This window comes from Patella vulgata, chromosome 4, assembly GCF_932274485.2.
Source record: "Patella vulgata chromosome 4, xgPatVulg1.2, whole genome shotgun sequence".
Classification (NCBI taxonomy): Eukaryota; Metazoa; Mollusca; class Gastropoda; family Patellidae; genus Patella; species Patella vulgata.
In genome coordinates, this window is record NC_065882.2 from 32,414,316 (window position 1) to 32,427,187 (window position 12,872).

A 12,872-nucleotide genomic window follows, 5' to 3' on the forward strand; every position below is an offset into this window, starting at 1 on the left:
AATTTAAAGTCAATCGGATATTAACTTTAGCCTCTAGAGCATCCACAAGATTTTTGTAAGTGATCAAGGGCCATAACTCTGGTAGTAGTTATCAAAAATTGCTGAAAATGAATAGACTTCTTCGTCTCATGACCTTAAACACTGTGTATAAATTTAAAATCAATCAGATATTAACTTTAGCCTCTAGAGCATCCACAAGATTTTTCAAAGTGAACAAGGGCCATAACTCTGGCAGTAATTATCGGAAATCGCTGAAAATCAATTTGGATATCAACTTTAGCCACTAGAGCGGTCACATGCAATTGTGGAGGCCGGACCGACCAAGGGATGCGGGCGATAACAATATACGATCACATTTCATAGTGGGCGTATAAAAAGTAATCAGAACTGCTGTATCACCTCAGTGGAAGCAGAAGTTAAATAAAGCTATTTCACACATTAAATAACCATGCATTAGGTTAGGATTGATCACTCTTACTAGTCTTACTAACATTTATACTAATATGTCTTTTGATAAAACTACTTTTCAATGTGTATTGAATGGAATTAAATTATTTAATTAAAGATGCATTATGTAAGAGGTAGATCTGCCTATTGCAGGTCTTTCTTTTGGCTTCAAATTATTAATTAGACATTTTATCACATGACTAGCCCATAATCAACTCTCTAGCTCATCGGATGGTTGTGATTTGGAATGTATGGATTGGAACACATTTGCCATTTAAATTTAATTTAAAATGAATATTCAAGACTTTGTTTATTATTGTTACAATGGTAGCAATGAAAATCAAGACTACACTGTTCATCTAATGGCTATTCTAATGCTTAGAATGAAGTAATTTGAATGAAATTTTCAAAATATTCTTTTTTTCATTATAGATCTTTAAACTATTATAGCTAGAACTGTCAGCTCTTTATCTTATTCTTGCATAATGCATCTGTAAATAACATAATTAGAATAGATTAAATACATTGATTTTTTTTTCTCAGATATTAAAATGAAGGAACAGACAATAGAAAATTTAATGAAGTAAGATTTGCTTTTGTATTGATTTATTCATTGTATAGTTTGTCACCCACATACATTGTATGGTCATATACACCAATATCCATCAGCTTTTTCCAAAATTTACTTGAGCTTTTCTATTGAATTTTATCTTACAGAGGTAAAAAAACCTATGAACCCCCCCGTTTTATGACTGTAGCACAGGCCTGTCAACAGTTAATGGAAATTATTCTAAAGAAACAAGAAGAGGGAGAAGAATTATGTATGAACTTTTTTATACGCCCACATTTTCATGTGGACTTACATTGTCGTCGCCCCTGTCTGTTCATCTGTCCGTCCACAATTGTTTGTGAACACTCTACAGGTCACAATTTTTATCCTATTTCAATGAAACTTGAAATATAGGTTTATCACACTTAAGATCTCGGTTCCTTTCTATATTCGCACATATCTGATTGTAACTTCCTGAATTATGGCCTCTGATTATACGAAAAATCAAGTTTTTAGCTTGTGGTCCCTCTAGAGGTCACAATTATTATCCGATTTAAAAAAACGTTCAATTATATCACTGTTACACCGTAATGTTTGTTGAGTTCAAATTTCGTGGACCCTCTAGAGGTCACAATTTTGATCCGATTTCGATGAAACTTGAAATACATGTTTATAACCCAAAGATAATGGTTCCTTTCGATATTCGCGCAGATCGGATCATAACTTCTTGAATTATGGCCCTTGATTGAACAAAAATGGCTGCTCTTTGTACGCAAATTGTGTAAAAGTGTGTAATACGAAGGTTGTGGACCCTCTAGAGGTCACAATTTTCATCTGATTTTGATGAAACTCAAAACATATCTTTATATCCCAAAGATCTCAGTCCCTTTTGATATTTGCACATTTCAGGCCATAACTTGGATTATTGCCCCTGATTGTACAAAAAATCGTATTTGTTTTTAGCTTGTTCTCTATCCCTCTCTTGCAAAATGTGGGCGTATCCTGCCTGGCAGCCGCTGACACTAAAATTGTTGTTTTATGGTTTTATGTTGTTGTAAGTCTCTCCACTACTTTATGTCTATGCAAGTTAGAATAATAGTTTTTATACGCCCACATTTTCATGTGGACGTATTATGCCGTCGCCCCTGTCCGTCCGTCCGTCCGTCCACAATTTGTTTGTGGACACTCTACAGGTCACAATTCTTATCCGATTTTGACGAAACTTGAAATATAGGTTTATCTCCAAAAGATCTCGGCTGCTTTAGATATTGGCATGTATCGGTCACAATTTTTATCCGATTTTGTTGAAACTTGAAATGTAAGTTTATAACTTCGATATTCGCGCATATCAGACCGTAACTTCTTGAATTATGGCCCCTGATTGTACGAAAAATCGCGTTTTTAGCTTGTGGACCCTATAGAGGTCATAATTTTTATCCGATTTAAAAAACCATAGTATTATATCACCGTTACACCCTAAGGACGACTGAGTTCGAATTTCGTGAAAATCGGCCCAAAACCGACAGACAAAATGGCCGCCGTTCGTTCTCTAATAGCGTAAAAATATGGTATATCAAGGTTGTGGAATCTATAGAGGTCACAATTTTTATCCGATTTTGTTGAAACTTGAAATGTAAGTTTATAACCCAAAGATGTTGGTTCCTTTTGATATATTCGCGCATATCGGACCGTTACATTATGAATTATGGCCCCTGATTGTACGAAAAATCACGTTTTTAGCTTGTGGACCCTATAGAGGTCATAATTTTTATCCGATTTAAAAAAAATGTATTATTATATCACCGTTACACCCTAAGGACGACTGAGTTCGAATTTCGTGAAAATCGGCCCAAAACTGACAGACAAAATGGCCGCCCATCGTTCTCAAATTGCGTAAAAATATGGTATATCAAGGTTGTGGACCTTATAGAGGTCACAATTTTTATCCGATTTTGTTGAAACTTGAAATGTAAGTTTATAACTCAAAGATCTTGGTTCCTTTCGATATTTGTGCATATCGAATTGTAATTTCCTGAATTATGGCCCTTGATTGTAGGAAAAATCACTTTCGTTTTAGCTTGTTTTCTATCCATCTCTCGAAAATGTGGGCGTATCCTGTCTGGCAGCCGCTGGTTTATATTTAGGGGGTCCACCGCAGTCTGCAAAATTCTGACAGTAACCCCTCTTCAAATAATGCATTTTATGAGAAATGCAGTTTATTAATGTAATTTTGTTTGTTTTCAGAAAGGATTATTGGCCATACATCTTTAGATTACCGGATCAAGCAGTAGACATTTGATTTAAGTGAACTAAACCTAGTAAACAATCATAAATTATGCATCTATGAGACCATAAACTTACTATAGGGTAATGGATGAAAATAAACAAAATTTGTGTTAAATGTAATAAATTCATTTTTATACGCCCACATGGAAATGTGGACGTATATTTCCGTCACCCCCGTCCGTCCGTCCGTCCGTCCGTCCATCGTCCATAATTTCCAAAAGTTATCATCCAGTTTTAAAATTGATATATGTTGTGTAGATTATTGAGATGAAGAAGCCTAATTATGTAAAATAGTTGTACGTCCGTACTCTATATTTAGGATAACTCGATGTCGGTCAAACCATTGTCCAGGTAACCTATTTAATATATATTAGTATATAAGTAAAACAATGGGTCTTTGTATTCAGTCCCTCTAATGATTGATGATGATGCAATCAGTCAGTTCTCACCTTTTGATCTGGACCTCAATATTTTTAATGACCACTCGATGTCCTCCGGTCATTGTGATGATTTGAATTGACCTGGTACCTATATAAGGCCAGAGGTGGGATAGATTCCACACTACCGAGCTGCAGACCTAGGTATTCGAATACAGCAGACAAATATGAGAACCGTCAAGTAAGAAGTACTATTGTTATAGAAGATATTATTACTGTAAAGTATATCCTATATTATAAAAAGAACCTGGTTTATTATTTTTACCCTCTCCTGTACTACATTTAATTTAAATAATTTCCGTTTATTACGTCTAGTTATGGCCCTTGTTTCACTTTGTTGAACCTTGCGAACGCTTTAATGCCAAAAGTTAACATCTGATCTATGTGAAATTTATATGCAATATTTAAATTAGGGAAACGAAGAAGCCCATTGAATTTCAGCAATTGTGCAACGGTGCGTTTTCTGTAGAGGTGTGTTAATTAACCGACCGGTAAAAAATGAATGTCAATGTTGTGTATTATTTAATTTAAAGGAGTATAATCAAGGACCAACAGGCTTTATCAGTCACGTACGTGTTAAATCAAAATTTGGAAAGTAAAACTGTTTTACCGTGCGATTTATCATTTGACCGTATGTTTTATGCAGGTCTTTGTATAATTAAAGACAGGTCTTTAGATAGAGGGACAGGTCTTTAGATAGGGGTGTGTGCTCGCTATGATCTACGGTTCTCTTATGTGTCTTTTATATTGCGTACCATTTATATAAAGTTGCATTTAATGAAATAAAAATATGAACCTTAATCTATTGTATACGGAAAGGCGAATTTAATGTCATTTATAAATACCCAGCAGTCAGCGCACAATATGAATATCCATGGGAATATAGAGAGTAAATCCAGCAAAAACTATTTTTTCTACTACCGAAATATATTTCTGCTTTATTACTAAAAAGACGCGCACTCACCGTTTCACATTTATTTATAAAAACGTGCCACGATGCGTAAATTGTGCATCTAACCTTCAATAGCAATATCCATAAAACAAATCTCCATATTGATAAATAATACAATACAACCAACCGACCAGTGGTAATTCCCACACAAATGATATATTTAAACTAAAATTACTTTAGCTTTTCACTAAATTTACATCGCGTACAATCCAACGATCCTCATTCCAGAACTTGTGACTTATAATAGCCGTTTTTATGCAATTACAGAATTGTCCCGTGATATTACAGATCAAAGAAACACATACGCCCGAATTGACACATAATTATTTTCGAGGCTTGTCTTCTATTCTTACGACTATAATTGGCTTTTATACTGTGTACCATATGGTCACGCTTGCATTTAATAAAATAAAAATATTGAGCTTACTCTATAGATATGTGCAACATCGTAAACTAAATGGTAGATTATTCCATAAAACAGGTACGCCTGTATCAAGAGATAGTTTGCTACTGGTTGCAGTAAAATTTACTATACATGTTTCTATGTAGTCTATTTACATGCCATAAAAGTTTAACCGTAAATTACCTAATTTTTCATTTTGCACGATTTTTTAAGTTTGAAAAAACAGTCTATTAATAAGTCTCTAAACAAAATTAACAACCATAATTTAGACAGCAAATTCTAATACACATTTTGGTTGAAATAAATAATCCATGTAGCTTATTTATTAGTTTATTACTTTATGGCCTAATCAAGTATCAATACGCCACATATATAATTTGTTACGTAACATCTATATAGGTCAACGTTTTCAAACATTCTGATCAATCAACTATGACAAAAAGATGACAATACTTTTCCCCATTTTGACTGTATATACAGTATACTGGTGCAGTAATTGAATTTTAAAAAATGATTAGAAATATAGACGATGTTATCGAAGAACTATTTAAATGTTCACATCACATCCCAATTAATCATATCGTCTAGTTCTATCGGGAGCAGATCTTTTCTAGTACTTTACTAGTATTGTATGAAGATGTCCTTATTTCTCTTTAATTCTTTAAATGACATGTAGAAGCACGGTTAACTATTCATAACAAAACACAACACAAGGTATATGGATATAACTACTTCTCTAATATTTATTAACCAGGTTTCGTAACACATACAGGTCACGTTTTCAAGTTAATGATAAATATCCATCTAGTCAGCCTATTTATACATATTTTGGCTTAGACCAACTTAATTAATAATCAGAAGAAACCATTAAAATAATTAGAATCACCTACAATAACAATAAATAATACTAACAATAATAATAACTGTCCCTTAGTAGGATAATAACAGATAATCAGTACTAAAGATCAATGAACAACCTTAATAGGGTTGCACCATATCGCATCTTAATCAGACCAGCATTAATAATAACTGTTAACTTAGAACTAGGCAGTAATAACAAAAATATAATATGTTAAAAACTACTTTGATCTGATAAAAGGGTGAGAAAATTTTCAAAAACTAGAAACATCAAGTGATTTCTATGATCTATTGATGAAAATGCCTTATATGGTAGAAATTTGAAGACACAAATAATAACTTGTTGGAAGACGAGATTAAGAATATTTACGAGAATAAGCATATTTACGAGAGTAAGTATATTTACGAGAATCAGTATATTTACATACGGCAAATTTGACTTATTCGTTATACCCCCGATTCAAATTGGGGCCTACCTGTTTGATATTTATAAATGATGACATTGCATTTTGTGCGATAGATTAAGGTCAATATTTTTATTTTATTAAATGCAACTTTATAAGAAGCGTGACCATAAGGTACGCAGTATAAAAGCCAATTATAGTCGTAAGAAGGGCGTATGTGTTTCTTTGATCTGTAATTTCACGGGACAATTCTGTAATTGCATAAAAACGGCTATTATAAGTTACAAGTTCTGGAATGAGGAACGTTGGGTTGTATGCAATGTAATTTAATGGAAAACTAAAGTAATTTTAGTTTAAATATATCATTTGTGTGGGAATTACCACTGTTCGGTTGGTTGTGTTGTATTATTTATCAATATGGAGATTTGTTTTATGGATATTGCTATTAAAGGTAGGATGCACAATTTACGCATCGTGGCACATTTTTATAAATTTAATAAATGTGAAACGGTGAGTGTGCATCTTAGCTGAAATATAGTAGAAAAAATAGTTTTTGCTGGATTTACTCTCTATATTCCGGTAGATATTCATATTGTGCGCTGACCGCTGAGTATTTATAAATGACGACATTAGATTCGCCTTTCCGTATACGATAGATTACGGTTCATATTTTTATTTCATTAAATGCAACTTTATATAAATGGTACGCAATATAAAAGACACATAAGAGAAACGTAGATCATAGCGAGCACACACCCCTATCTAAAGACCTGTCTTTAATTATACAAAGACCTGCGTAACACATACGGTCGAATGATAAATCGCACGGTAAAACAGTTTTACTTTCCAAATTTTGATTTAACACGTACGTGTCTGATAAAGCCTGTTGGTCCTTGATTATACTCCTTTTGGTGCAGTTATCGCAACTAGCGAGAAAACATGCCAATTAAACAATACACAACATCGACATTCATTAACACACCTCTACAGAAAATGCATCGTTGCACAGTTTTTCACCCCTAGAGTTAATTAACTCACCTCTCAGACAGTTTTCCACCCTTGTTAATTAACGCACCTCATTTACAATTTAAACGCGGTAATACCGAGTAATAGTCGGGAAATTAATTTTCTTTCGATAGACGTATAGATAATGCCCAAGACATAATTTTCTATAAGGGCTGTGCACAGATTGACCTCTTAGTAGTTCTCAGTGTAAATTAGTAAAAGGAAAAAGCCTGTCAAATTTCAACAATTTCTGTAGATTACTTCCAGAGTTGAGACCCTTGTTTCGGTTTGTAGTACCTTGTGAACCCTCAAACGGCAAAAATTATAATCTGATCTGCATGAAACTGTCTTGTAAAGGCCCCCAATTACCTACAAAGGAATAAATATGTGACAATCCTTGTCGACCGTTCGGACGATTTAGCTGCTGTGGGCGTATGTTTCATTGCCTGGCAACCTATCTTAAAAATTATATGTTGATAGAATTATATACAGAAACCGGATTGTCATAAGGCACTTATTTACACCGACACAGTTGAGTTCTATAATATACGGCCTAGTTTAAAATCTCATAAATATCTTGTTTTCAGATTTTCATTTTCGCATATTTGGGAGTACTTTTCTATCGGTTTCAACTATCTACGGGACGTTTTGGTAATGTTTTTCGGACATAGCAGCATACAAGGAATCTGAACTTACGCTAACTCCTCTTTCAGCCCCATCATTTACAACACTGAGCGACGATACAGTGTGTAAAGATATCTTAAACGATTCAGAATGTTGCCATTCTGTTACATTCAATTCTTTAAAGTCAGATTCAACCAAGATTCATTAGTTATCAAATCGACTAACTTGGTGGATTCTGTGATTTTCGGAAACTGTGGAATATTTTAAAATGGCTTTATAAAACCTCAAATCATTCTAGGGGGAATCGATGGGGATTGTACATGTCATTCACCACCTAGAGTATAGAAGTGTTACAAAGTTCACGAAATCCCACAATTTGGGGACTTGACTGGAGGTAATTATAGGGCGTCTTTGACTGAGATAATTGCAGCACCTCAGCTTGCTTATCAGTTACAATGGCAGGTAAACTGTTGATGTCAAAAAGTTTCAACTGTTCCTGGTTGTCATGTGGTACAAGCTCCCATGCTTTGCGCGATCGCCTCAATTCCAGGGTCTTTGAAATTGTGCTATAACAACACCTCACGAATATGGTGTCTGCATGCTGATGACAAGAGAGCTTTGTTCAATTAACTCTGAGTAGGACGTTAAACCCCATTTCATTTCATTTCAATTAACTCTGGGACACTGACCATTTGACTGCTGCTTGTATAGCACTGCAGAGTCAATTGAACAAAGCTCTCTTGTCGTCAGCATGCAGACACCATATTGGTGAGGTGTTATCGCACATTTTCAAAGACCCTGATGAGCTTTGGCAAACCACAGTTTCCGAAAATTTTAAAATATTCCAGTTTCTGCAAATCACAGATTCCATCAAGTTAGCCAATCTGATAACTATTGATTCTTAGTTTATCTTTCAGTTATTGGACTTGGAGTCTGACTCCATTCACTTGATTTGATATTTGTTTATTTGGTGCAATGTCTATTTTCTGTCTTGTCCGCAGGTTTATCTTGTAGATTTTTGTTTTGTGCGCAGTGTGGTCCTCCTGCAGTTACTATTAGAATTGAATGTAACAGAATGGCAACATTCTGAATCGTTTAGGATGTCTTTACACGCTGTATGGTCACTCAATGTTGTATATGATGGGGCTAAAAGAAGAGTTAAAATATGTTCAGATTTCTTGTGTGCTGCAATGTCCGAAAAACATTACCAAAATGTCCTGCAAGTAGTCGAAACTGATAGAAAAGTACTCCCAATTATGCGAAAATGAAAATCTCAAAACAAGATATGTATGAGATTTTAAACTAGGCCGTATATTATAGAACTCCACTGTGTTGGTGTTAATAAGTGCCTATCAACATATAATTTTAAAAATGAATTTATTACATTTAACACAAATTTTGTTAATTTTTATTTATTACCCTTTAGTAAGTTTATGGTCTCATAGATGCATAATTTATGATTGTTTAATAGGTTTAGTTGACTTAAATCAAATGTCTACTGCTTGATCCAATAATCTAAAGATGTATGGCCAATAATCCTTTCTGAAAACAAACAAACTTACATTAATAATCTGCATTTCTCATTTAATGCATTAATTGAGCAGGAGTTACTGCCAGATTTTTGCAGGCTGCGGTGGACCCCCTAAATATCAACCAATCTGTCTAATTTTTTTGCATGGAGTGTTTTTTTTTGAATAGGAACTGATTAGAAAAAGGGACAAGGGGGTCTGAAAATATTAAAAAACCAAGCGGCTATAGATGCACCCTAGTATTTATCAGACGTTTGCTTCAAATCATGGGGGGATGGATGGCCGAATGGTTAGCACGTGTGCGCTATATCATAAGGACTGTCATTGAGTCAATGGCCATGGTTTTGAATCTCTGGTTGTACGTGACAAGGAGTTGGATCGCCTGTCCAACCTCGTGGGCCTATATTGCCGTCGCCCCTGTCTGTGTGTTTTGTCGCCTACACAGGCCACAATTCTTCAGTGATCATCTTGAAACTTTAGATACTTATTCCTTATACCCTAAGGATGATCCCTATCGATTTTGGTGCATGCCTGACCCCCAGGGGTAGAGTCAAGCCCATTTCTTGTATTTTTTTGTCGTCTACAGGCCGCATTTCTTAATGTATCATTTTGAAACTTTGCATACTTATTCTTTGTACCCTAAGGAACATCCCTATCATTTGCAGTGCATACCCAACCCCCAGGGGTAGAGCCATGCCCATTTTCTTTTTGTGTGTCTGTGTGTCGCCTACAGGCCACAATTCTTAATCGATCCCTATTGTTTTTGGTGCATGCCAAACCCCCAGTAGCAGAGCTACGCCCATTTCTTGTAGTTATTTGTTTGTCATTTACAGACCGCATTTCTTAACGTATCACCTTGAAACTTTGCATACTTATTCCTTCTATCCTAAGGAACATCCCTATTGTTTGTGGTGAATGCTCAACCCCCAGGGGCAGAGCCACGCCCATTTTTTTTTTGTGTGTGTCACTTCCAGCCCACAATGCTTAATCGATCGTCTTGGAAACTTTTTTATACTTATTTCTTATTCCCTAAGGCTGGCCTCTATTATTTTTGGTGCATGCCTGACTCCCTGGGACAGAGCCACGCCCAATGTTTATGTGTCTTGTGTTTCGCCTACACTGGCTACAGGCCGCAATTCTTAACAGATCCTTTTGAAACTTTGCATACCTATTACTTATACCCTAAGGATGACCCCTTTTGTTTTTCGGTGATTGCCCAACCACCAGGGGCAGAGCCCCACACATTTTTTCTTTGTGTCTCTGTGTGTTGCCTACAGGCTACGTTTCTTAATGGATCGTCTTTGAACGTGGGATATGTATTCCTAAGGACGACAACTGCATGTCCTGGCCCCCAGGGGCAGAGCCACACCCAATTTTTGTGTTTCATCACTTACAGGCTGCAATTCCGAATGGATCACCTTGGTACTTGGCATATGTATTCCTTATAGCCTAAGGGTGTCATCTATTGATTCTGAATGGATTTTTTTGGAACTTGGTATACTTATTCCTTATAGCCTAAGGACGGCAACTTTAAATTTATACACAGTGTTTAAGGTCATGAGACAAGGAATCCTATTGATTTTCAGCGATTTCCGATAATTACTGCCAGAGTTATGGCCCTTGATCACTTCAAAAAAATCTTGTGGATGCTCTAGAGGTCAAAGTTAATATCAGATTGACTTTAAATTTATGCGCAGAGTTTAAGGTCATAAGACGAAGAATCCTATTGATTTTCAGCGATTTCCGATAATTACTGCCAGAGTTATGGCCCTTGATCACTTCAAAAAATCTTGTGGACACTCTAGAGGTCAAAGTTAATATCCGATTAACTTTAAATGTATACACAGTGTTTAAGGTCATGAGACGAAGAAGCCTATTGATTTTCAACGATTTCCGATAATTACTGCCAAAGTTATGTCCCTTGATCACTTTGAAAAATCTTGTGACGTTCTAGAGGCTAAAGTTATCATCCGATTGACTTCAGATTGATAATTACTTAATGAGTTGTTACTCTTAATCAGATTTTAGTGTATTATAAATGTTTCATTACCCAAAAAAGTAAAAATATGCGACAATACTTGTTGACTGCCCGGACAATTTAGCTGCTGTGGGTGTATGTTTCGTTGCCTGGCAACCTATCTTTATATTTTATCGTCTACAGGATGCAATTCTGAATGGATCATCTTGGAACTTGGCATATTTATTCCTTATACCGTAAAGACAGCAACTATTTATTTTGGTGCATGCCCCGACCCCCTAGGGCAGTGTCACACCCACTTTTTTGTTAATATTTGGTCTGTAAATTAGGCAAAACAAACCGCCTAGCCTTCTTTGCCTCTTGTCATATTACACCCATTTCACATTTCATTCTCTTCATTATAAAAAGTACCATATCAATCAAAGCAGGAATGTGGACGTATATTGCAGCGTTATCGATGCTCTTGTCTTTTTTTTACTGGTTAGGGAATGTTAGAGTTAATTTCTTACAGTAGTTAAATGTATACATGATATATTTCTTCAATAGGTTTAAGAGATGACACAGTTTGTATAGGGGTAGCTAGAGTTGGTTCAGATGAACAACAGATTATAGCAGCAACATTAAAACAGCTAACAGCTGTAGATATGGGGGCACCTTTACATTCCTTAGTTGTTCCTGGAAAAACTCATCCTATAGAAACAGATTTGTTGAGACATTTTGCATCAGATGATTCTGTAAAAGCATTATTACAACATTTGTAGCATTTATAAGAAGAAAACGAAGCACAGTATGAGGATAGTCCACAGTTGGTTTTAAAATAAAATATATAGTGGAAACAGACTACTGTATTGTTTTCATGTTAACTCAAATCATCTTGCTTGTAAATGAGGTAAAGGCTTCATGTCTCATCCGATTTAAATGAAATTGGTATTTGACTATATATCCATGATGTCTCTTATGAATTAGATTTTATATGGCAACATTTTCATGTGGATTTTGGTGGAAATTGGACCGTAACTTACATTTAAAAAGTTTGGCATCATGAGACAACAATCGATATTCAGCTTTCCATTACATTCCGGTCTAGAGTTACCTCTCTTTAGCAAAAGCCCCGTGACTCAAATAGAGGTTACAGTTTTTAATAGAATTTCTATAAATTCTAAGTGATATTGGACGGAGAAATCACGTTTTCCCCCAAACATCCATTGTTTTGCGTTTTTATACGCCCACATTTTCAAGTGGACGTATATTGTCGTCGCCCCTGTCCGTCCGTCTGGACATCCGCCCACAATTGTTTGTGAACAGTCTACAGGTCACAATTTTTATCCGATTTCAATGAAACTTGAAATATAGGTTTATCACCCTAAGATCTTGGTTCCTTTCGATATTGGCATGTATC

General features: G+C 35.3%; 1 non-coding gene across 1 annotated transcript; it reads left to right on the forward strand.

Annotated features, from left to right (window-relative positions):
- The first annotated feature begins 998 nt into the window (after positions 1-998).
- Positions 999-3,472, forward strand: LOC126817164 (uncharacterized). The gene is made up of 3 exons (XR_008787792.1): positions 999-1,030; positions 1,165-1,268; positions 3,242-3,472. It is a non-coding gene; the product is annotated as an uncharacterized LOC126817164 (transcript).
- The last annotated feature ends 9,400 nt before the right edge of the window (positions 3,473-12,872 follow it).